The sequence below is a fragment of the Herpailurus yagouaroundi genome, unplaced genomic scaffold, assembly GCF_014898765.1.
Source record: "Herpailurus yagouaroundi ecotype Mexico unplaced genomic scaffold, PumYag 192, whole genome shotgun sequence".
Classification (NCBI taxonomy): Eukaryota; Metazoa; Chordata; class Mammalia; order Carnivora; family Felidae; genus Herpailurus; species Herpailurus yagouaroundi.
The window spans coordinates 7142825-7168296 of NW_024412423.1; the positions used below are offsets into that span (position 1 = coordinate 7142825).

The 25472-nt window shown below is 39.2% G+C and overlaps 1 long non-coding RNA gene across 1 annotated transcript in view; it reads right to left on the reverse strand.

Moving 5' to 3' along the window:
- Positions 1–21847: 21847 nt before the first annotated feature.
- The window catches only part of LOC121010573 (uncharacterized), a 91757-nt gene continuing 88132 nt past the window's right edge, over positions 21848–25472 (reverse strand). Inside the window, exon 7 of the long non-coding RNA XR_005781257.1 lies at positions 21848–22059. This is a non-coding gene — a long non-coding RNA (uncharacterized LOC121010573). The remainder of the gene's footprint in view (positions 22060–25472) is intronic.

Consider the following 25472-nt stretch of genomic DNA (forward strand, 5'->3'; position numbering starts at 1 on the left):
ACACCAGGCGGGACAGGAAGGAAGTGAGATAACAAGAGGAAGGAAGTGTACTGAATGCAGAATTTGCTGGTAGCAACAGAGCATTTGAGTTGCTTTCAGATCCTGTGTCACACTGCTGCCCCAGTCTGAGACCTTCTATATTGACTGGGTGGAGTAGCCGTGCTGTAGGGATAAGCCCTACTGGATACCCCTCTGGCCTGCTACCTGTCTCCAGGACAGATCTGGAATGGGGGGAGTAGGGATTTGATTGTCTTTCCTCATGCACCTTAAGCAGATGGAAATGGATTAAACGCAATCCTTGCATAGCCCTCCTTTATGTATTTATTTATCTGTGTATTTCCATGATGGCTTTAAGTCCTACTTTGGGACCCATTTGAGTTTTAGAAACGATAAAATTAGAGGCCCTGAGAGGAAAATCAGTGTCCAACAGGAACAATGATAGTACCAACCAGAACTAAGAGTTGTCAAATTCAGTAAATAAAAAATACAGGATGCCCTGTTACACAATAAATGATAACTTTAAAAAAAAATTTTTAGTATAAATGTGTCCCATGCAATATTTGGTAAATACTCACATTAAAATTTCACTGTTCGTCTGAAATTCAAATAAAACTAGGTGTCCTCTATTTATCTGGCAACCCTAGTTCAGGGTTTCAGAAAGCATAAAAGAACAACACATTATTTATCTCTTGCTATTTCCCAGTGTTTTTATATATGAAGCATGAAAGAATTGCCTTCTTTGTATTCACCAACCTAATTATGTCAAACATAGAATGATCCAAGAATATCCAAAGCACGAAAGAGAAGTAGAAATTTAGACAAAGTTAAACATTTTTCCATTCCTAAACATTGTTCTCATGTAACTAAAAATAGGATTCTTACCACAGTTCAAAATCAATACTGAAAAAAAAAAAATAGCCTACCATTCTCATAAACATACCTTTAGGATTTGGCTTTGAGATTCCAAATCTGCTCAAATTTAAGTTAAGTGATTCTTAAAACTGTTTACTAAATTTGAAACACACACATATATGAAATACATGGCCTATACAACAAAAATTAATCAAGAGATAATTAATTAATTGACAACTGAAAAAATTAATTCTATGGCCTATACAACAAAAATTAATCAAGAGATACTTACTTTCATTACCCTTAAAGTCAAATCCAATCAATCATTAGTTCTAAGACTTGTATCCCCAAAGTCACCTTGGGGAAATTATAGAGATGAATAAATACAGATACTCTTGATATTATGTCCAAAGAGCTAAGACCCCAATAGCCAAACTGAAGCCCTTTCCATTTAGGGGAAGAAGAAAAAAGTTTAAAAAAAAATCTAAGAAATAAAAAACAACATTTCTGCATGAAGTAAAAATGTCATGAAAAAAAATCCCCAATCTTATATCCACAACATGCCAAGACCAAGAGACTCTTTTTACAGATAATATCTACTCTCTAAGCAAAGTAGCCCACACCTTGCCTGATTTACTACCTAAAACAAAACTAAAAAGGGACAAATGGCACAATCTAGATCTCCAAATGTCAGAATGACAGATGTTATTTCTCTTTCAGAGGACAAATCATTGATGCAGAGAATAACAAAATTTCAAAGGCATCCTAGCATGGTATCCTGGAAGAAAAATAAAGTGAAACAGTAAATCCTATCTTGAATAAGAGCCTGTATCACACCATCAACACGAGATACAAAATGAAGCCATTGGGACATCCAAACAGAAAATGGAGAAGAGAATTTTCCCACATGGCAAGCAACTGAAACATGGAGCTCCCACCCTGTAGGTGAAAGGCAAGTTGGAGGGGAAGAGTTTTAGCCAAGATGTGGAATTTTCTACAATAAGGCCATTATTGGGGTGACTGGGTGGCTCAGTTGGTTAAGCGTCAGCTCAGGTCATGATCTCATGGCTCACGGGTTCGAGCCCTGCATCAGGCTCTCTGCTCTCAGCACAGAGCCTGTTTCAGATCTCCTGTCTCCCTCTCTCTCCACCCTTCTCCCACTTGCACTTGCCCTCTCACTCTCAAAAATAAATAAACATTAATAATAATAATAATAATAAACAGAAAAAGGTCATTTATTTTCCAAAATGAAGACATCATTTCCTACTTACGTGATTCTAACCTAGGGCAAACTATTTAACTTCCCTTTACTTCAGTTGCTTAATCCATCACTGAGGATGATAATAATAGTATTTGTTTCATGATCAAGTTGTTATGAGTATTAAATGAATAAGTATGTCTAAGGTACTTAGAATCTAACACATAGAACATACTAAAAAGTGTTTGCCCTTTTGAAAAGTCTTGGGCATAGGAATCCCAGGAAGTGTGATTATTCACAATGAAGAGAAACACTCCTCATATGAGCAAACCATGTGGTATGACACTCTACACAGCATTAACACACATAACATATCTCTGCCCCTCTCCTGCTCACTCTACATATGTGTGCATATGTATATGACACATACATAATGTACATATAGTAACTGACCTCTTTGATTAAGAATCATTTAATCCTTCTGAGCTCCCCTTTAATCTTTCTGACCATCTTATTGGTAAGCAAAGTGGTCTTCCCAAGACCATGTTGCCATTGCATGTCACTTGTAGATAGCAGCAGCAGCTAGGTGGTTTTCTTAAAAAAAAAAAAAAAAAAAAAAAAAAAAAAGCTTTTCTTTGTCTTTGAGTTCGCTTTTAATGCGGTGCCTTATCCGGGTTCCACATGCTTGCTTGACCCACTTTTTTTCTCCTCCTCACTTCTCAAAGGCACTGCAGGAAACAGGCAGGATAAGGGGGGAAAAAAACAACCTATAAATTCGAACATGCCAAGTTCAGCATCTGACTTTGGCAGTCACAAGACCGTAACCGAACTGTGTGGGCAAATTTCTACATTACTTTAAGCAACAAAAATAGTTCCATCTTCTTCTCTGTCAGTCATTTTTCCACTTCAGCATAATTACAAGGTTCTCTCCTAAGGATATCAGTTTTTAAAATAATTTATGCAACTGTGTACAGCTCAACTATGAGTTTAAATGAAAGTTTTGATAAATGCAAGTAATGGATGTTAATTTACATATTCCCCAGCAATTATCTTTGGTATAAATGGTCTGAAGTTCTCTGCTACATCTTAAATAACTGGAGACGACAGTGTCCACACAGAACTGGTTAAAAGGTCACTTCGGGACAGTGACAAAAATCGAGGTAGAGCCCAAGAAAAGCGTCACCAAACGCCCAGGCAATCCAAAGTATTCCATTATGATGAGCAAATGTGCAAAAGGCCTGGGAAACTCATTTTCATAAAAATGATGTAAGGAACTATTCCTTATTTATAAATTTTAATGAATCCCTAATATGTGCCAGGCACTGTACAGAAGTATTGCAGACTCTGTGGGGAGAAAACAAAGAGCTGGGTGTGTTCGACCCGAGGGTACAGTAATGGTGTCACATCTAGTCTGGAGAGGCAAGGAGGGTGTCGTACAGGGAGGGTTGTGCCGAGCTATGAAAGGAGATTTTGCAAAAGCTGGAAGGAGCAATATTTTTTTTTTTTTAATTTTTTTTCAACGTTTATTTATTTTTGGGACAGAGGGAGACAGAGCATGAACGGGGGAGGGGCAGAGAGAGAGGGAGACACAGAATCAGAAACAGGCTCCAGGCTCTGAGCCATCAGCCCAGAGCCCGATGCGGGGCTCGAACTCCCGGACCGCGAGATCGTGACCTGGCTGAAGTCGGACGCTTTAACCGACTGCGCCACCCAGGCGCCCCGAAAGGAGCAATATTTAAAGAACATGTGGCAAAAGGGATGGAAAGTAGCTGGGGAAGGAAGGACCAAGTGTCAACCTAAGGCTAGGTGAGCTGGACAGATGGCAGGCATAAGAGCAGTCATGGCCCATGAAGTCCAAATAATGAATTTTATTCCAAGAGCACTGGGAAGTTTAAATCAAGAGCGGGGGGGGGGGCGGGCGGCAAGGTTACACTGGCAGCCTTTGGAAAGTTTGTTTTAGTGTAGACAGACTGAATAGGTTATGGCAGTAGCGTGAGAGACGATGAGAACTTGAGACCGAATGGATGAGATGGAGAGAATAGATTATATATGAGAGGGAAAGTGACAGGACTGGATGATGGATTCGATGGGGATATATTTGATGATGTGTATCTCACACTAAAAACAGTACCTGGTACATAATAGCACTTAATATTTGTGGAAGAAATGTTGAATGAGCATATACAAGGATAAGGGAAATGAGGTGTCAAGGATGATTCCTGAGATTCTAGAGGGCATATCTTTGATGAATGGGGATGCCATGTGGAGACAGAAAACCTGGTAAGGCCAGGCTTCAGTTAAAGTTCATAGGTTTAGTTTTAATCACACTGATTTTGAGATGTCTGTAACTTACGCAAGAAAGTGGTCCAGAAAGCAGAGAGATCTGGCCCCTGGGTGGCTCAGTCAGTTAAGAGTCTGCCTGGCTCAGGTCATGACCTTGTGGTTCATGAGTTCGATCCTTGAGTCGGGCTCTGTGCTGACAGCTCAGAGCCTGGAGCCTGCTTTGGATTCTGTGTCTTCCTCTCTCTCTGCCCCTCTCCTGCTCACTCTCTGTCTCTGTCTCTCAAAAATAAATAAACATTTTTTTTTTTTAATTTTAAAGAAAGCAGAGAGAGTGGATAATCTGGAAGCAGGAGAGGAGCTTCGGCCTACAGATGTAACTTTCTAAGTCACTTATTTATAGGAAGTGATGGAAGCCTTAAGTATAAATGCTTTTACCCAGGGGGACTAGAGCAGCCACAGAAGAATGTCACGAAGAAGCCTGATAGGCAGGTTCAAAGAATATGATGGAAAGCAAGCTAAGAGACTATTTCAAGAGGAAGACAGTGACCGACAATGTTGAATGCAATTCAAAAGTCCCACATCTTGGGGCGCCTGAGTGGCTCAGTTAGTTAAGCCTCCAACTCTTGATTTCAGTTCAGATCATGATCTCGTGGTTTGTGAGTTCGAGCCCTGTGGCAGCACGGAGCCTTCTTGGGATTCCTTCTCTCCCTTTCTCTCTGCCCCTCTCCTGCGCTCACTCTCTCTCCCTCTCTCTCTCTCTCTCTCTTTCTCTCAAAATAAATACATGAATTTTTTTTTAAAGTCCTACATCTTAAAACCAAAGCACATTCTTTGGGTTTAGCAATAGACAACTCCTTACGAGTTCAGAAAGCTGTTTCAGCAGAGTAATGGACCAGAAGCCACATTAAATTGGGCAACTGGGTGACTGTCGAGTGAGGAAATGGAAGCATAGTATATAGCTAATGGGAGAGGAAAAAATAGTATGGTGGCTGGACGGGAATGAGGGCACATTCAGATGACCAGGATATAGAAGAAAAGAAAAGAATTCAGCTAACCAGAAGAGGCTGCCCATAAAATAGAGAGATAATGAAACGTGAAAGCTTCCTAAGCAAAGTCAACTCTGTGTCATGGCAGTGTTACAAATGCTCTCAGCAGGAGTTTTTAGAAGATTTGGAATATCAGGCTCGGGGGTGAGGACAGAATGACCAAAACAAGCACCTAGAAAATGGCCAAAGGCAACCTATCCCGAGAAAAACTTGCATCAGATTACATACTTCATAACATCTAAGGAGAAAAACATCCGTTGAAATTCCCTAAAATTGTTCTATTAAGGGGGGAAAATACTTAAACTTATAGACCATTTCCATATGCTTTTTATATGGATGGAGATGAACAAGGGGGAAGAATAACTACAAAAAATTAAACGCACGGATAATAAGTCCAACACTGCAAATAGAGGAGGAAATCAAGTGAGTGGGAGTTGGGGGATACAGGGCTTTGAATAAATTATTTGATCTGGTGCCCTTTGCCATCCATTCTATGTCCCATTAAAATACATGTTTTAGGGGCATCTGGGTGGCTCAGTCGGTTGGGTGTCAGACTTCAGCTCAGGTCATGATCTCACAGTTTGTGAGTTTGAGCCCTGAGTCTGGCTTTGTGCTGACAGCTGGGAGCCTGGTGCCTGCTTCGGATTCTGTGTCCCCCCCTCTCTCTGCCCCTCCCCTGCTCATGCTCTGTCTCTATCTCTAAATAATGAGTAAACATTTAAAAACTTTTTTTAAATAAATAAATCAAATACATGTTTTACAAATATATTTATAATTGCTAAAGCTGCTGTGCATATGACTGGTCTTTGTGGGAACAGTGGAAAACACGAGAACAGATCTTCTAGTCTGAAGAGGACACCATCATTTCCCACCATTTTTCTCTTGATAGGTTGGATGGATAGATGGATGGATCAGTATAAGAAGAGATGGATCCATAGATGGAATTTTTTCATCTGTATGAGAACTTGATGTCCTTGCTTGCAATTAGCAAATGGTAAGGAACACGATCCAGAAAGTAATTCAACCTGCCAAGGTGCCTAAATCCATGGGAGCCAACACTCCACTCTGTGCAGGAAGTAAACGTGCTAGAGTCTTTCCCACTGGATCAGTCAGTGACATAGCACTCATTTGATCTACTTACACAGGGGTAAACGCTCTCATTTCTTTGGTTTCTCCTCTTGTGCCAATGTGCTGATGGTAGTAAAACTCGGGTTTAATTTTAGGGATCGGAGCAAAGTTCTCAAATGTGCAGCAGAAGACGTCTGTTACAGCCTGGTTTCACAGAGAATCCTGAGGTGGCAGATTAGACATGTGCATCCAAGAAGTATTTGCCCTCGTAACTGTCCATTGTGTGTCTATCTCTATCAGGGCCTCTTAAAGAGAGTGGCTCTGCCAGGGCAGGATTTGGGCACTGCTGAATCCCCTGAGCTAATACCAATGAGTTTCCATTTATCACATAAAACCCAAGAATTGGCTAAGATTTTAAATTAGAGTTTTAAATATTTTAATGATAAAAGGGAAGTGAAATATGCCCAAGTCCCAGAAATTGAGTGTCAGCAGAATAAGGAAATGAATCTAGAATTATTATCTCCTTCAATGAATTAGTTCAAAGGAAAGAAGCTGTAAACTAAAAGTTCCTTGATCATGAAAAATGTAACTGCTATATAATATACCCCAAAACTTACTGCTCTATCTCCTGCCCTTTGAACTAATTACAAGAAAATCAAGGGCAGCAGGTCTGGGGTTGATTCTAAAGTCATTTTGTGGTAATTTAAAGTAATTGGGATTTTTTTTATGATGGTTGCTGTAAAGAAGAATATATAGCTTTGCTATTCCTTGTGACAGTTCTTTGAATTACACCTCCAGAATAAGAAGTATGAGACATGGCTGTTAATTTATGGCAATACCCCCATTCACCATCATGGGCTGGCATTACAAATGAGCAAAGTAAGAAAAAAAAAAGAAAAAAACAGGCTCTGGATAAAATGAGAAGTGCCTGTCGGTCCTTTTCCCCAGCCCAGCCTCATTTCTCTCCAAGTGCACATCCACACCACGTTAATATGGCCCTCTGATGCCAATATGCATCTTGGAGCCAAACGGCAATTCATCTGGAATCTTGAGTGCTAAGTGAAATGCTTAAAGATGCAAGAATCTTAACTAGTAAAGGATCGGGGGTGGGGTGGGGGGGAAAGCGTTCTATTAGTAATTACGTAAAATCGAAGCATGGTGACAAGTGCCCTGACTGGCTGTCTCTGAGAAGCTTGCTGGGGGTAAAGCTTGTCGGTGGCTGCCTCCTTAGCACAAATTGCATTTGATCTCAGGAAGGGCTCTTCAGAGCAAAAGAGTATAAAGATGTTTTCAGTATCTCCTCTTCCCTTCAGTGTCCCTGCTGTGTGGGCGCCACGATAATTAGATGCTGGCTTTTAGTGGGATGTCTTGAGTGTTCAATTAGGTCTCCTTTCTTCCTAGCGGTCGTGTTTCAATATGAATGAACACAAAGCCAATTATCTTTTAGAAGCATGCTTTTGAGTTGCAATGACAGTCATCGTACATGTTCGACAACTATCGCCATGAGACACAGCCCTTCATTCAGATTTTAGGGGAGAGAAAAAATAATAATGGCCTACATTTCTGTTTGAATGCAACTGAAGTCAGGATGCTTCCCCCTCTTTGAACAGAGAGATAGACCAAAAACTTGTTCTTCAAAGTGTGCTCAGCAGGCCTGCAGTATCATCACCTGGGAGCCCGTTAGAAATGCAGAATCTGGGGCCCCACCTCAGGCTGAATGAACCAAAATCTGGACTGGAACAAGATGGCAGGTGATCTGTATGCACCTAAGGCAGGAGACACCATGAAGGTATCACGTAGTTGTACACGATGTTTTGGAAAAATCTGCTCCTGATTAAGAAGGGAAAGAAAGAAAAAGAAAGAAGCGATGTCCTGTTTTGTCAAAATGTCAACATAAAGGTAGCGGTCTATTAAAAGAAATAAGTCAGAGGTGCCTGGGTGGTGCAGTTAGTTAACCATCAGACTTCGACTCGGGTCAAGATCTCGTGGTTCATGAGTTCGCTCTCCGCGTTGGGCTCTGGACTGACAGCTCAGAGCCAGGAGCCTGCTTCGGATTCTGTGTCTCCCTCTCTCTGCCCCTCCCCCACTCTTGCTGTCTCTCTCTATCTCTCTCTCAAAAATAAATAAAAACATTAATTTTTTTAAAAAAAGAACAAGTCAGACAAGAACTGGTGTGATAGACATCAATGAGGCTCCTAACAACTTCCAATTCTCCTTTCATTCTAAGTACACTGAAGGACTGCATCTCCTTGTACTTGATAAACTTGGCCATGACTGGGTGGCTTGCATTGGCCAAAGCAACGTGAGTGGGAAAGGATACATTGCCACTTCAATGTGGAAGCATTTAGGACCTGGCACACCATCCCCCATGCTTTCTTTTCTGAAATTCGTAGAAGCACAGTTTGATGGGGAGGTGCTATAAAGAAAAAGAAAAAAAAAAAGACACCGAAAAGGAGGAAAAGTGCCTTTTTTTTTTTGTCTCCTCACAAAAAAACAGTGAACATAGAGTTTTAGCAACATTCAAAGAAATAAGTCTGAACATATCTCTACCAATACTCGGAGGACAGCTTCCCCAGAGAGATGCTTTGACCATCGGAGGATTCTATGTGAGTACAAAGTAAGCTTCTGAGATGCTGAGGTTTTAGTACTGTAGCATAACATCACATCTCTTAGCTGATACAATGGCAACATATGCATGAAATGAGATAGTCAAAGAGATCACCACCCAGTGGCAATGGAGGGCTGGAGAGCTAAGTAAGAGGTACAGACCTGCCTTCCCTCAAAGGCATCCATGCCGCTGGAATAGCCAGTGGAACTGGGAAATGTCTCAAGACCTTCAAATTTGGCTACAAAATGCAACATAATATCCTGAGTTACAGCCTGTAGAAGGGGGAAATAGTCCTTTCTTGCTTTAGAGGAGAACAAAGAAGCTCTAACACAATTCTGAACCTCCTCTTTCTTCCTAAAAATGCCCAAATATACTGCTTTGTATTCATTGCAAGCTTTACCCATCTGTTCCTGGGGTGCTTAGAAGCGTCTATAGGTTTTGGATAAAGCAAGCATGGCCCTGGGGATGATTCCTTTCTGAAGAACATGAATATGCTTGGCTAACAAGAGTACTACTCATATTGGTTTTCATAACAGGAGCACAACTAGAGTACCTTCCATTGATTACTTTTTATCCCACACACATTCACTTTTTTCAAAGCACTAAATGGCACTGTTAGTGATATTGAGATATCTGATAGTATCACTGGACTCTGGGTTCAAGAGAATTTAATCCAATCTAGAGAATTCCTGCTACCAAGCACAAGAAGACCACTTTAGGTACCCTTGCCAGAGGTCTACTGACATCATATGGGAACAACTTGAAAATGAGGAATGAAACCCCATATTTGTATTTGTTTCTAATTATTTATAGCTGGAGGACAGCATACTCCATAATGAAGACACCTATGCCGTGGTAGACCAGGACCTACCAGATACCTGCTCCAATAGGCAATGCCATTTGAGACAGAAATGTTGCTATCGAATCAATGGTCATTTAAGAGGAAGAGAAACTGAAGAAAGCCATTGTTCAACTAACCTCTGCCCTGAACTTGAACAGGTTTGAACACACATGTTATGTTCATTTGTGCTGAAATGCAGTGGAAACTCTAAGGCAAAGGACGTGGTTATTTGAGCCAAGTCCTGCGTTCAGATTTTCCCTGATTAATATAACAGATCAAGGAAATGTGTTTAGGTGTGTAATGATACGGCAATTCTTTGTCTTCGAAAGATGTGCTGAAACATTTTTAAATGAAATGGTTATGGACTCCAGCCTTTGCATTATCATTATTTGGGTAGAGGCGAGGTGAAGTAAAGGTCTCTAGAGGCAAAACAAAATTGGACAATCATGATCACTGCTGAGGCTGGGTCTATCAGAGTCACTGCACCATGCTCTCTACAACTCTGAGTGTTTATAAACTGTTTATAACTCTGAGTGGTAATAAAGAGAAAAACACTTAAAAAAACAAGCCAACGTCTATGAATTATTAATTGCTTGACATGGCTAGCCCTTGACTTACAAATCACAGTGGGTCAGCAAAGTGAAAGTGGATACAAGTGAGCGGGGTCTCCCTCTTCCTTCCTCTGCCACAGTGCACACAGGATTGTTACTGATTAAATTTAATCAACTATGCTAATTTATGTTTGACAGCTGGACATTTCTGGGACATTTCAAAGGAATATCTATCAATGGGGGAAAAAAGAATTTTTCTAACGATCATTTAAAGCTTGTTCCTCTGAGCTGTGTTACCCCAAGTGCCCTTCTCTTGTGCTCCAAGAGCAAGACTGGCTCTCAACTCGGGCATGTCTTTTATCCTTTTTTTTTTTTTTTTAATTCCAGATGAGTCATCTTCTCCTTTAAATTTAATTGGCATGTATTACATGTCTTATTTTCTCAAGTTTCTTTTGCTTCTCCAAATTTCCTTGGGCTTCCAAAGTGAATTAGATATACTTCAAATTCTGTCTTAATCATGCTTCTCTTTGAAAAATAAGATTTCATGGGTCTGTAGAAGATTTTCTCTCTTCTCTTACACGAATTTAGAGAATACTTAATGGGAAGGAGAAAGATGCTGTTCTTTAGAACATCATAAATCGGAAATAATTCCAAAATAGATTCCAAAATAGTTTACAGACTAGAATTGGGCCATTTTTGATCTCAGAAATCCACAGCATGGGATATTTGGAAGATTTGGAGATGCCTTTGTTTTTTTTCTAAGGAATAGAACAGAAAAATTATTTGGACAGTGAAATCAAAAATATTGAAGAAAAGAAAATTAGTAGTAGGAATTGCTTAACAAGAACTAACCAAGCTGCTATCCTCCATCAGGTAAAATCTACAGGTAAGTATCATTTAAAATAATTAACTTCTATTAGAGAGAGTAATCAAAAAGGAATTTCCTCACTTTCCAAGGAAGTCTGCAACATTTTCTAACCCCCTAAAAGATCATCTGCATACAAGTGTAAATTGGTACAACCACTTTAGAAAACACTTTGCAGTACCTTCTAAAGCTATAAATACGGATATCTAAATTGCCTACCAATTCTACTCCCAAGTATATGCCCAACCGAAATGAATACATATATTTGCCAAAACACATGTACCAGAATGTTCATAAGTGTACTTTCAGTACAGTCAGTGATGCTGAGATACATGTTTTAACCCATTAGGACAGAAGGTTAACACTAGGCCTGCTGGAATTGATTCCGAAAGTATACCAAGGTAGCCCACTTTTAGCCGATCCTCCATTGCCTCCTGAAATGAGCTGAATACCACTGGAGATAATCTAAGTTTTGACATATCATTTCCAGGAAATCCCGGGTAATTTACAAATCTGTAAACCATGAATAGTAATATATTAAATCACTGACAACCCTGGAAATTGTAGCAATATTTGTTTCTGAATGACAGAGCAGAAAAGATCCTGAAGCCACAGGCATGGGATTCCATGAGAAAGTATGGAAATTCTGGACATGTTGGGGAAGTAACAATCTACACTACATGCTGGAGAGAGTGAACCTGACCCACAGATACTAAGTGTGTACTCTGGAGGCCTGCATGTGAAGTCCCTACTCCTGGATTTTGTTTAGCAGCTCTGAGCTTCTCTACAAATCTGTTCACCATCTAAAATAAATCTTCACAGGGGCGCATGGGTGGCTCAGTCGATAGAGCATCCGACTTCGGCTCAGGTCATGATTTCACAGTTTGTGGGTTTGAGCCCCGCATCAGGCTCTATGCTGACCTCTTGCTCAGAGCCTGGAGTCTGCTTCAGATTCTGTGTCTCCTTCTCTCTCTGCCCCTCCCCCACTCATGCTTTGTCTCACTCTCTTTCTCAAAAATAAATAAATGTAAAAAAATTTTTTTTAATAAAATAAAATAAATCTTCATAATATCATCTATTCTCTTAAATATATGTGTATGCAATATATATACATATACACTTAAATACATACATATTATAGGCACATGTGTCATAAGTCATTATCTACAACTTTTGCCATCCAGGCCACTCAAAACTATGCCAATCTTCTGATGGACTCATTTAACTGGTCCACAAGGAATTGGGAGAAATTTCTTGTTTTCTCAACAGCCTATGTAAATATTGGAAAAAACAGACAAAAATATTCAGTTCTTTTTTCTTATTATCTTATATTTTTCTTTATAATCTCCTATTTTTCTTATTACCATAAAGCTTATCATTTTTTGGTTGAAATGAACATGGCTTTAGGCAATTTTAGGATGATTAGAGTAATATATATTAATCATTAAACACACATGGAAAATATGAAGAACTTTAAAAAGTAAGTCATTCTAGTTCAACAGGGCCAAATTCATTGGTTAAAATTTGTTTTCTTTCAAAACTCCACTGATATCAGAGTAAAGGGGATTTTTTTTTTTTTAAGACACAAACCCCTAGGGAAAGGATAGTAATAAAGCACTGGATTCTGCCAAGGACATGGATGTGTAGCAAGTGATTTGATAGACAGAGGAAACTACATCTGATTTCGTAGACAGAAGGAAACTAAATTCCCTACCACTAAAGGAAAAAATTATGAAATAACCTTCTTTAACATCACAAAAATCCTTACAAGCTGAGGGTCTGGCAGTTCTTGGTGCCTCTGGAGGTAGCAAAGAATTGGAGAGAGGGGCTAATAATTAAATTATTTAACAACTAGGGGATGATAGAGAAGCAGTAGATTGGTAATCACACCCTGTGAGCCATGTTGCTGGACAACTTCCCTTCTCTCAGCAGACATCTATGGATTTAATTTCCTAGGCTCTCTGGCTGGAGGGATGTCATACACAGTTGAGAGGCAAAATACCTATATTTATTTATGTATTTATTTATTTAATATACTTATTTATTTTTAATTTACATCCAAGTTAATATATAGTGCAATAATGATTTCAGGAGTAGAATCCCATGATTCATCCCAACAAATATCTTCCTTATTGTCCCTTGCCCATTTAGCCCATCCCCCCACCCACAACCCTGCCAGCTACTCTCAATTTATTCTCTGTATTTAAGAGACTCTTAAATTTAAGAGTCTCTTAAAGTTTTGTCCCCCTCCAGGTTTTCATATTATTTTTGCTTCCCTTCCCTCATGTTCAATTGTTTCATATCTAAATTTCCACATATGAGTGAAGTCATATGATATTTGTCTTTCTCTGACAGACTAATTTCACTTAGCATAGTATCCTCTAGCTCTATCCACATAGTTGCAAATGGCAAGATTTCATTCTCTTTGATTGCCAAGTAATACTCCATTGTATATATAGACCACATCTTCTATATCCACTCATCTGTTGATGGACATTTGAGCTCTTTCCATACTTTGGCTATTGTCGATAGTGCTGCTATAAACATTGGGATGCATATGCCCATTCGAAACAGCACATGCGTATCCTTTGGATAATTACCTCATAGTGCAATTTCTGGGTCTTAGAGTAGTTCTATTTTTAAGTTTTTGAGGAACCTCCATACTGTATTCCAGAGTGACTGCACCAGTTTCCATTCCCACCAGCATTGCATAAGGGTTCCTTTCTCTGCATCTTGGCCAACATTTGTCGTTGCCTGAGTTTTTCATTTTAGCCATTCTGACTGGTGTGAGGTAGTGTCTCTTTGTGGTTCTGATTTGTATTTCCCTGATGATGAGTGATATTGAGCATTTTTTCATTTTCTGTTAGCCATGTGGATGTCTTCTTTGGAAAAGTGTCTATTCATGTCTTTTGCCCATTTCTTCACTGGATTATTTGCTTTTTGGGTGTTGAGTTTGATAAGTTCCTTATAGATTTGGGATACCAACCCTTTATCTGATATGTCATTTGCAAATATCTTCTCCCATTCCGTCGGTTGCCTTTTAGTTTTGCTGATTGTTTCCTTTGCCGTGCAGAAGCTTTTTATCTTGATAAGATCCCAGTGGTTCATTTTTGCTTTTGTTTCCCTTGCCTCCAGAGACATGTTGGGTAAGAAGTTGCTACAGCCAACATCAAAGAGGTTTTTGTCTGCTTTCTCCTCGAGGATTTTGATGGCTTCCATCTTACATTTAGGTCTTTCATCAATTTTGAGTTTATTTTTGTGTATGGTGTAAGAAAGTGGTCCAGGCACATTCTTGTGCATGTTACTGTCCAGTATTCCCAACATCATTTGCTGAAGAGAGAGACTGTCTTTATTCTATTGGATATTCTTTCCTGCTTTGTCAAAGATGAGTTGGCCATATGTTTGTGGGTCCATTTCTGGGTTCTCTATTCTGTTCCATTGATCTAAGTGCCTGTTTTGGGGCCAGTACTATACTGTCTTGATGATTACAGCTTTGTAATACATCTTGAAGTATGGAATTGTGATACCTCCAGCTTTGGTTTTCTTTTTCAGGATTGCTTTGGCTATTCGGGGTCTTTTCTGGTTCCATACAATTTTTTTAATGTTTATTTATTTTTGAGAGACAGAGCATGAGCAGGGGAGGGGCAGAGAGAGAGGGAGACACAGAATCCACAGGAGGCTCCAGGCTCTGAGCTGTCAGCACAGAGCCCCACACAGGGCTCAAACCCACGAACTGTGATATCAACCTGAGCAGAAGTTGGACGCTCAAGCAACTGAGCCACCCAGGTGCCCCCCACATTTTTTGTGTTTTTAATGTTTTGGTTTCAAACAAATTTTTGGATTGTCTGTTATAGCTGTGTGAATAATGCTCGTGTTATTTTGATAGGTATTATATTGAATGTGTAAATACCTTTGGGTAGTGTTGACATTTTAACAATATTTGTTCCTCTAATATGTAAGTTTGGAATATTTTTCCATTTATTGTGTCTTCTTCAATTTCTTTCATAAGCTTTCTATAGTTTTAAGTGTATATTTTTCAGCTCTTTGGTTAGGTTTATTCCTAGGTATTTTATGGGTTTTGGTGCAATTGTAAATGGGATGGATTCCTTGATTTCTCTTTCTGTTCCTTCACTATTAGAGTATAGAAATGCAACCAGTTTCTGTGCATTGAATTTATACCCTACAACTTTGCTGAATTCATGGGTCAGTTCTAGAACTTTTTTGGTGGAACCTTTTGGGTTTTCCATATAGAGTATCATGTCATCTGCAAAAAGTGATAGTTTGACTTCCTCCTTGCAGATTTAGATACCTTTTACTTCTTAGTGTTGTCTGATTGCTGAGGCTAATGTTGAATAAAATGTTGAATAAAAGTGGTGAGAGTGGACATCCCTGTCATGTTCCTGACCTTAGGGAAAAAGCTCTCAGCTTTCTCCCATTGAGGATGATATTAGCAGTGGGTCTTTCATATATGCCTTTTCTGATCTTGAGGTATGATCCTTCTATCCCTACTTTCTTGAGGATTTTCATCAAGAAAGGATGCTGTCTTTTGTCAAATGTTTTCTCTGCATCTATTGGAAGGATCACGTGGTTCTTGTTCTTTCTTTTATTGATGTGATGTATCATACTGATTGATTTGTGGGTATTGAACCAACCCTGCATCCCAGGTATAAATCTCACTTGGTCGTGGTAAATAATTCTTTCAATGTATTGTTGGATCTGGTTGGCTAGTATTTTGTTGGGAATTTTTATATCCATGTTCATTAGCGAAACTGGTCTATAGTTCTCCTTTTAAGTGGGGTCTTTGTATGGTTTTGGAATCAAGGTAATGCTGGCCTCAGAGAATGAGTTTGGAAGTTTTCCCTCCATTCCTATTTTCTGAAACAGCATAAAAGAATAGGTGTTAACTCTTCTTTAAATGTTTGGAAGAACTCCCCTGGGAAAGCCATCGGACCCTGGACATTGTTTTTTGGGAGATTTTTGATTACTAATTCAATTTCTTCGCTGGTTATGGGTCTATTCAAATTTTCTATTTCTTCATGTTTCAGTTTGGGTAGTTTATAGGTTTCTAGGAATTTGTTCATTTCTTCCAGATTACCCAATTTATTGGCATATAATTGCTCATAATATTCTCTTATTATTGTTTGTTTTTGTGCAGTGTTGGTTGTAATCACTCCTCTTTCATTTGTGCTTTCCTTTATTTGGGTCCTTTCCTTTTTCTTTTTCATCAAACTGGCTAGGGTATTAACAATTTTGTTAATTCTTCAAAGAACAAGCTCCTGGTTTAATTGGCCTGTCTACTGTTTTTTTTGTGTGTGTGTTTTTTTTGTTTTTTTTTTTTTTTGGTTTCGATAGCATTGATTTCTGCTCTAATCTTTATTATTTCCCATCTTCTCCTGGTTTGGGGTTTTATTGCTATTCTTTTTCCATCTCTTTAAGGTGCGAGGTAAGGTTGTGTATCTGAGATCTTTCTTCCTTCTTTCAGAAGCCTTGGATTGCTATATACTTCCCTCTTATGACTGCCTTTCCTGCATCACAGAGGTTTGGGGCTGTGGTGGTATCATTTCATTGGCTTCCATGTACTTTTTATTTCCTCTTTAATGTTTTGGTTGACCCATTAATTCTTTAGTAGGATGTTCTTTAACCTCCAAGTATTCATTGTCTTTCTGAATTTTTTTCTTGTGGTTGATTTCCAGTTTCATACCATTGTGGTCTGAATATATGAACAGTATGATCTCAATCATTTTGAACTTTGTGAAAGCTGATTTATGTCCCAGTATGTGATCTATTCTGGAGAATGTCCCATGTGTGCTCTAGAAGAATGTATTCTGCTGCTTTAGGATGAAATGTTCTGAATGTACCTGTTAAGTCCATTTGGTCCACTAAATCATTCAAAGCCATTGTTTCCTTATTGATTTTCTGTTTAGATGATCTGTCCATTGCTGTAAGTGGGGTGTTGCAGTCCCCTACTATTATGGTATTATTATCTATGAGTTTTGTATGTTTGTGATTAATTGATTTACATATTTGGGTTCCTTCATGATGGGGGCATAAATGTTTACAATTGTTAGATCTTCTTGGTGCATAGACCCCTGAAATATGATATAATGCCCTTCTTAATTTCTTCTTACAGTCTTTATTTTAAAATCTAGATTGTCCGATACAAGTATGGCTACTCTGGCTTTCTTTTGGCAACCATTAGCATGATAGATGGTTCCCCATCCCCCTTACTTTCAATCAGAAGGCGGCTTTAGGTCTAAAATGAGTTTCATGTAAATAGCATATAGATGGATCTTGTTTTCTTATCCATTCTGTTACCCTTTGTCTTTTGGTAGGAGCATTTAGTCCACTGACATTTAGAGTGAGTACTGAAAGATATGGACTTATTACCATTGTGTTGCCCATAGAGCCGGAATTTCTGGTGGTATCCTCTGGTCCTTTCTAGTCTTTGTTGCTTTTGGCCTTTTTTGCTCTGTTTCATCTTTTCTCCCCTTGGTGAGTGCCCCTTAAAATTTCTTGCAGGGCTGATTTAGTGGTCACAAACTCCTTTAGTTTTTGTTTGTCTGTGAAACGTCTTATTTCTCCTTCTATTTTGAATGACACCTTTTTTGGATAAAGAATTCTTGGCTGTATATTTTTCTGATTCAGCACATTGAATATATCTTGTCACTCCTTTCTGGCCTGCCAAGTTTCTGTGGATAGGTCTACTGCTAACCTGATCTGTATTCACTTGTAGGTTAAAGGTCTTTTTTTCCTTTGCTGCTTTCATAATTCTTTCCTTGTCTGTGTATTTTGTGAATCTAACCATTATATGCCTTCTTGATGGCCAGTTTTTGTTGAATTTAATGATACTTCTCTGTGCTTCTTGGATTTTGATGTCTGTGTCTTTCCCCAGGTTAGGAAAGTTTTCTGCTATGATTTGCTTGCATACATCCTCTACTGATTTTTCTCTCCTTTCATCTTCTGGGACTCTTATGATTCAGATATATCCCTTTTTAGTGAGTCACCGGGCTCTACAATTCTTATATCATGCCCTTTTGCCTTAGTTTCCCTCTTTTTTTCATATTCATTATTCTCCATAATTTTGTCTTCTATATTGCTGATTTGCTGCTCTGCTTCATGCATCCTTGCTGCCATGGCACCCATTTGAAATTGCATTTCAGTTATAGCTAGTTTTTAAATTTCATCTTTACTAGATTTTACTTCTTTTATCTCTGCAGAAAGGAATTTTATGTTTTTTTCAACCCCAGCTAGTATTCTTATCGTGATTCTAAATTCTAATTCAGACATCTTGCTTATATCATGTTGATTAAGCTCTTGGCTGTCATTTCTTCCTGTTCTTTCTTTTGGGGTGACTCCTTTGTTTTGTCATTTTGGAGGAAGAAAAAAATAATAAAATAAAAAACAAAAATTAAAAAGATTAAAAACAACACAAGAAAATCAAATAAAGCAAGCTAGATCCTAGGTATACTTGGCCTGGTTATTTAAAGAAGCTTGACTGAATAGAGAAAAAATGGAAAGAAAAGAAAAGGAAAAGGAAAAAGAAAAAAAAAGTAAGAAAAAATTTTAAAATTTTAAAATTTATACAATAAAATAGAACAAAATGAACTGAAGAAGGTAAAATAGAATAAAAAATATATTTACAAAAAACTAAAATGTAATTTTTAAATTTTTATGTAAAAATGGAATATAAAATAATTTTTTTCTGTTTCTGCACCCAAGAATAAGAAAAGAAACGAATAGACGGATCAGTGAACAGAATGAAATCCAAGTGAAATTTCACCCAGTTTCCTCTAGAAGTCAAACTATGAAGCAATTTATAGTCCATACACTAAGCAGGAGGAGAGACTTGTGGTGGTCCTCTACAGCTTGGTTGGTGTAGTTGGATTGGGCTTGGTATAATGGCTCCATTCTTCACTAGGTGGCGCTGCTTAGCTTACTGGGTTGTATCAATGTATGCGCATATGCAGGAGAAGTAAAATAGTGTCACCCAGCTTCACAGTCTTTAGGTCCAGAACTCTGTCCTTTCCCCCAGTGGCACTCAAGCACCCCTCTTTTGTCTCCAGCTTCTATCCACTCCTTGCTGCTACACTGTGTCCAAGCCACCAGCCTACCAGGCAGCACCTCCCTCCCAAATTTTATGTCACAGGGGGCTGTGTTTCCAAACCCCTCACTTCTGAGGGCCCTGCATTTTGGACCCTCTCCAACCCTCTGAAGGAGGGTGTCACCAAGCAATGGCTGGGTGCCGGCTTGCCCCTGGGAATGTTCCTGCAATCATGCTGCTATAGAGGCTCAGAGGTTGTGGCCGGGTGCTAGCTTGCCGCAGAATAAGTTTTTGTAATCACGTAGTGGCAGTGGCTCAGGGATTATCATAAATCACAACACAATACACAGCCTGCATCAGGTTTCACTGAACCCTGACATCTTTGTTCCAATACCAGCAATTGTGTTCTCCAGGGCCTGTTGGGACCTTTGCCTGTGGGGAGGCCATATGGCCTCTACCAAATGCCCTCCTATCAGCGGAACTGCTTCTCCCCATGTGGCCAACAGACTCCTTGGACCTCATTGCCAGCTCCTGGGGATTCACACTTCCCACCAGCCAGGTATTGGGCTGCAGAATTTCTGACACTGCTTTGCCATGTTTACTGAGTACTAATGGTATTGAAACCCTCTCCTTTCTCCTCTCTCCATTTCTTGTTCAGTCACTTGTGGGTGTTTCCACTCTTTCTCTTTCTTTTTAGCTACTTTTGGGGGGAGTGCTTTTCCTGTACTCTTCCCCCTTCCTCTGTCCTCTCTCTGCAAATACTGCTCTGTACCCTCTGAGACTTCTCCCTCCCTCAGTTCACCTCTCCACACCATGAACCCGCTGAGTTCTGTGGTCCAAGTTATGCAGATTGTTGTGTTGATCCTCAGATCAATTTTCTAGGTGTGCAAAACAGTTTGATGCTGATCTAGCTGCATTTCAAGGATGAGAGAAGCAGAGAACTTCCATGCTGCTGCATCATTTTGGCCCCTCCCAGTACCTATCTTTAATTTGAAACTGTGTTTCTATATTCATTCCCAATTCTGAAAAAAAAGGTGCAACTTCACTTCTTGAATTCAAGCAAGCAGACTTTTATCCTTCAAGCAGGAGACTACAAGCTTATACCTGTAGAGCATCTGTCCAACTCAGAAAGAAACACCTAGAGATGGTGCCATTAGAAGTTGCCCCTACACTACAAATAGGCCACCTAAGTTATCCTACAACAAAGCATAATATCAACAGGCCCCACAAATTGGGTGGGGGAGGGAGAACGTAACATCTTCATCATGAGCACATAGTCCAAAATAACCAGAAAAAACCTTTAACCTAGAATGTAGAATCCAAAAAAACTTACATAGAGTGACTTTGAAGACAATATTAAATAATAATTTTCATCAGTCTTTTCAAAGAGAGGAAAGAGGATATTGTAAGACAACCTAGACACATGAAGAATGTCTAGAGTAAAATTTAAAAAAAAAAGCTTATGAAAATTAAAACACATGATGGCAGAAATGAAAACCCCAATACAAGCACTAATAGGTCAAGAAACTTTTACAGAAAGTAGAACAAAAGACCAACAGAAAGAAAATGGCTATGAAAAAATAAGAGAAATTGTTCCTCAAATACAGTATCCAAATAATTAGGTTTTCTGAAGAAAACAGAGAATATGGAAAGAAATTACCAATAAAAGCATTCAACCTGAATTGCCATATTGAAATGGTTCACTGAGTACCCAGAGCAATGGATCAAAAATCACTTGTATCAAAGTATAATTCAGGTTTTCAGAATATTGGTGACAAAGAAAAAATTATATGTATTTCTGGCAAAGTGAAGAAGAATGGGGAAGAACACATCATGTTGACAGTATAAGGAACCAGATGGCTTTGGATATCTCAATAGCCATCCTGAAAGCATGGAGATAGTAGTAAAGAAACATCTCAAAATTCGGAAGGATGTTATCCAAAACAGAATCCTACACCCAGCTAAATTACCAATCAGTATGGAGATAAAATAAAGACATTCTCAGACTTGAAACGTCTTTTTTTTTAAGTTTTTTTTTTTAATGTTTTATTTATTTTTGAGAGAGAGACAAGACAGGGTGCAAGTGGGGGAGGGGCAGAGAGAGAGGGAGACACAGAATCTGAACCAGGCTCCAGGCTCTCAGCTGTCAGCACAGAAACCAATGCGGGGCTCGAACCCACAAACTATGAGATAGTGACCTGAGCCGAAGATGGATGCTTAACCGCCTGAGCTACCCGGATGCCCCAAAATGTCTTTTTAATATACATATCCTTCTCATCCTTTCTCAAAAATCTGAAAGGAAATGTTTGTTAACAAAAAAAGGGAGAACAAACTAAAGGACATTAGTATCAGAAAAGAAGGGGATCCAGCCCAGGAGAAAGGCAAAGAAGCAAAAGGGATCCTCAAAACAGGAAAGAGATATCGCAGGGTGGCAACTGAGCACAGGGATATATGGCTACCAGCCCTGACGGAAGGTGTGTCACCCAAAGATGATATATACCTGATGTACCTGATGCCAGAATGCCTGGATATAGGATGCATGGATTACCTGTATGCCTTGTTTGTCTGAATTATTTATGTGTCGATGAAGCTCCTATTCTTCTCTAAATGCACTGCACCCTGAAGCAAGCAAGTTCACTCATTTCACCTCGCAGAACTCTTCTGTCTTTAGATAATCCTGAGACTTGAAAAGTAGACTGTCATGCCCTTAAAACAAGAAAACATAAATCAGTCTACTCCCTCTGAGTACTTTTCTTTTGGGTATTCTATACGAATCGTGATAGATGCTCTGCTTAGTGTATGAGCCCCACTTTCCCAGGACTCAAAGAACCTTGTAGACTGACATTTCTGAGAAAGGACTCTTGGAAACTATAAAGATGCCCGAAGCCAATGAATCAGAGACCGTTCATTTCATTTTTTCCTGGGAGTCTTCATCTAAGGGTAATAGACTTGTGCATGCTTCTTGGTTTTTCCAGACCAAGCAATATTTTGTTTAGATAAAATACACAGAAAGCAAATCATCTTTTATTTATTTTAAGCTTTATTTGTTTATTTTGAGAGAGACAAAGACAGCATGAGTGGGGGAGGGACAGAGAGAGGGGGAGAGAGAGAATCCCAAGCAGGCTCTGCACTGGAGCGGGGTTCAAACCCACAAAACCTGTGAGATCATGATGTGAGTCAAAATCAAGAGTTGGATGCTTAGCCAACTGAGTCACACAGGTACCCCACAAATCATCTTTTAAAGCAAGGAAATGAGTCAGGCAAAAGACAGATAGTGGTTATCTGGAGAAGAGAAGGCACAGTGAGAGCAGATGCCTTTGTAAAGGGACAGATTCGTGGCCTACGTGGGCAAGTCTTCTTGTAATTTTATACATTTATAAAATGTGTATAGATGTATATGGTGTATGTATGTACCCATATGTGTATTATATTTGTACATTTATATTTCACACAAAAAATTGAAGCAAGAAGTGACAATCATGTAGAATATCATCCCACAGATCGAATCCCTTTTATCACGACAGTGTTTCTATGGGGGTTTGTGAGTGTTTCCTGTGTTTCCTGTTTTCATTTCCTGTGTTTATTTTGTTATTTTCTTCATTTAACAACATACTGCAGACATCTTCCCAAGTCAAAATATATCCATCTCTTTTAATGCGTTATGGGAACATTCCATAATTTATTCAACTATTCTCAGTAGGCAACTTGCCATCTTAACATTTTTCTCCTCCTAAAATGGAAACAAGCCTATCTGCACCTTTCCCTCTGCTCAGAAATGCAATAACAACAAAAAAAGATAAGACCAGAGAGCAGTAAGAACTCACTGGAAGGCACACATTCTGGAGATGGCTGTGTTTCATTAACTGAGAGATGCCTGTTACTATTATTTTTTAACCATAATTTTATGCATTTCAATATTCCACTCTTTTTAGGTTAAGAGGATTGCGGTTATATAATCCCAATGATACAGTAATGAGTCTTCTTGGAAGAACATGAAAATCCTTTATGGTTACTTTAATTCTTTGATATTCAAACAGTAAGAAATACACACATAAAGAAGCTTGAGACCACCACCACCCCTCTACATCCCCACTTGCACCCCACTCACAAGGTCAGGAGTGATACAACTTTGGTATACCTCCTTCCACACATTTCTCTATGAAATTTTCTCCTTTAAAGAAAAGAAACTACTTGCCAGTGCAGATTGTTCCACACAGCCTCTCTGGAGGCTTCTTAGCATCAGAGTTAATAAGAAACCTGATGTCAGCTGACATGGCTGCAGAAACAAAGGGACTGTAAAATCATCTTGTTCTTACAAGTGCCGCGATTCTTTTCACTTTCCTTTATGTATCCATCTACCCACATCACTAGGCAGCTGCACACTTTTCAGTTAACGGATCCACAGGGCCCAATTCCTTTGACAGAGACCATTTGAATTCATTCTGGAAATCTTTTACAGGCAACCCCCTTAAACCAACTCAAACTCCAACATCCTGGGAACCAAGTTTCTTCCCAGCCTGTGCAGAAGAAGAAGCAGTGACCACCCTTCACTCCCATGCCTATAGGCTGGCTACAAATCAAACGGTCTCTCCAGAAACCCAGATACCTCTAACTGACCGCCAGGGTCTGTTACAAAGCACAGCATTCACAGGAAGACATCAATTCACACTTTTTGCCAAAGTTGCACAATGTTCTTCTTGAGTACTTGTTAAACAGGGACTAAGAAAACACTTGAAGCCCAGAATCAGGTCCATAACCCCAGCTCCAACCTCTGCCCACTCCATCCCCTCCTTTGTTTCCAACCACCTCCTCCTCCCCCACCTTTCCTGTAGTTTAGTACAGGGGTTAATGACTTACAAGAAGTGGAGAATCAAACAGCTAGACCTAAAAACTCTTGCCAGATGACAAGAGAAGTAAGCTGGATCGAAGATTCCTGAACAGCCATCAGGATCACACAAGCAGGGATCATGGTCCATTGATACACATTTCTTCTCTTTACAGATCAAGTGGAAGGAAAACACCCCAAGCTGATGTGCGTGAGGGCCAGACTTTTCAAGGTTACTTTCTAAATCCTAACTCATTCAGTATTTGGAAACTGCACAGTGAGCAGAATTTGTCACAAAACCTCCCTGCTGTGGAATTTGGTGAACAGAAACTCAAATATTTTAAACCAAGAATGTAAAATGTTATAAATAGAATTTTCTAAAACTAAATGCAATTAGCCATTTTTTTTTATTTTTTTTAACGTTTATTTATTTTTGAGACAGAGAGAGACACAGCATGAACGGGGGAGGGGCAGAGAGAGAGGGAGACACAGAATCAGAAGCAGGCTCCAGGCTCTGAGCCATCAGCCCAGAGCCCGACGCGGGGCTCGAACTCGCGGACCGCGAGATCGTGACCTGAGCTGAAGTCGGACGCTCAACCGACTGAGCCACCCAGGCGCCCCTCAATTAGCCATTTTAAAGAGATTCACCCATTTAAAAATAAAAACGGCAAGTACAGGGGCATATATTAGTATTTATTTATTTGTCACTGTTTTCATACTGTGCCATTTTATTTTCTATTACTACCATAATCGGATTGTGTTTTCCTAGTATTTTATCATGATTTCTATGAATAGATTATTAATTATTTCTATTGCTGCCTTAGATTTATTGAATGTCACCAAAGTAATATCCTCTGGTACCTGTGAAATATGAAGCTATTAACAAATAATCAAGTGAAAAAGGAGTTTAAATTTCTTTTCTGTAGAAGTTCCTCTGTTTCAGGGTATTATTTCCATTGATCAATAGAACACAGCTTTGCCATCATTCAACGAAAATGAATATACCACATTGTTTGCTCAAGATTGGCCATCTTCGGTTTTGTTTTCAAATTAGAAAATTTTAGTTTCCAATTTATTTATTCAATAAATACTACCAAAACAGGTCTTCTACATTTAAAAAAAGAAACAAGATACTTCTCAGAACCATTATTATCAGATCTATTTGAATTATATCCCAGTCTTCTTGAAGGGAGATGAAAATTCTCTCTTCTCCAACTACCACCTCTCTGAGAACAGGGATCATGTTTTAGTCACTACCTGTACCTGGCACAGTTCTTGGTACATGGTAAGCAGC